At 40.4% G+C, this 925-nt stretch overlaps 1 protein-coding gene across 5 annotated transcripts in view; it reads right to left on the bottom strand.

Moving 5' to 3' along the window:
- The window catches only part of aass (aminoadipate-semialdehyde synthase), a 33,252-nt gene that overhangs the window by 18,288 nt on the left and 14,039 nt on the right, over window positions 1-925 (bottom strand). The gene's annotated exons all lie outside the window — the stretch shown is intronic.

Here is a 925-nt window from a genome sequence, read left to right as displayed (position 1 = left end):
ACACATCACGAGATCGGGTTCACGAGATTTTTTTTTAAAGAAATCCTCGATGAAATATATGAATGGAAAATAGTTTTTTATTCAACTGAAAAATCACAAAATGCAAAACAATTTAGGTGCATTTTGAAACAACTATTATGATGAATGTTATTTAACTTTTTTTGTTACTATTTTAATTACTTATTGCAGTAAAGGACGTGCAAACACTGCAAAATGTTTTGTAAAACTCTACCAACTGGCTTCTGCCCTGTATTCACACGAGAAATCTAACTCCTTTCCACAAACCGAACATAAAAAAAATAAACAAAACTTTAAAACTTTCCATTTCCCAGTCACTGTTGATTATGTGGGCTGTAATTGTGATATAGCCCGCGCTACACCTGAAGTCAACCATCAGTAGATATGGCGATGCTTTTCTGCCTCTTTCAGACTGTACAACCTTGACCTTGGCTTCTTTGTAGAGGTTTGGGACTACAGTGCGAGTTAAGTGCGCGCGTGATGGGATGACGTACTGTACCTCGGTTCCAGTGTGTGGATGAGTCGCCGAAATCCGACATTTTCCACCACAGAAAATGGCCTCATACACTGCACTGAAAAACGCCCATGTCCCTCGTTATTGCCGTGGCTCTTTCACTTTACCGGTGGCAGAGATGCAAAGGCTTTTAGAGTTGTTTGTCCCTTTTAATGTTTTCGTCGCGGGTGCAGTGTTATGTAGAGAGCTGTGGTGGTGGCTGGAAGTGTTTTTGTCATAGTCTCGGTTTAGCCGTCGTTACTACGTGCTTTTTTTCCTTACAATGTGTGGGTAGCATCTTGGTTTCGTGCTGTCTTTCACTCTTTCGCCGTTTATCATTTCCGCAGGAAAAACAAAAATGTTGCCACACAAATGATTGAAAAGTGGCAGGGGGATCTTCAATAGTAATTTCAC

The sequence above is a fragment of the Etheostoma spectabile genome, chromosome 8 (assembly GCF_008692095.1).
Source record: "Etheostoma spectabile isolate EspeVRDwgs_2016 chromosome 8, UIUC_Espe_1.0, whole genome shotgun sequence".
NCBI classification, from domain to species: domain Eukaryota; kingdom Metazoa; phylum Chordata; class Actinopteri; order Perciformes; family Percidae; genus Etheostoma; species Etheostoma spectabile.
The sequence above is the reverse complement of the archived record's forward strand: the minus strand, read 5'-3'. Positions and strand labels throughout refer to the sequence as shown.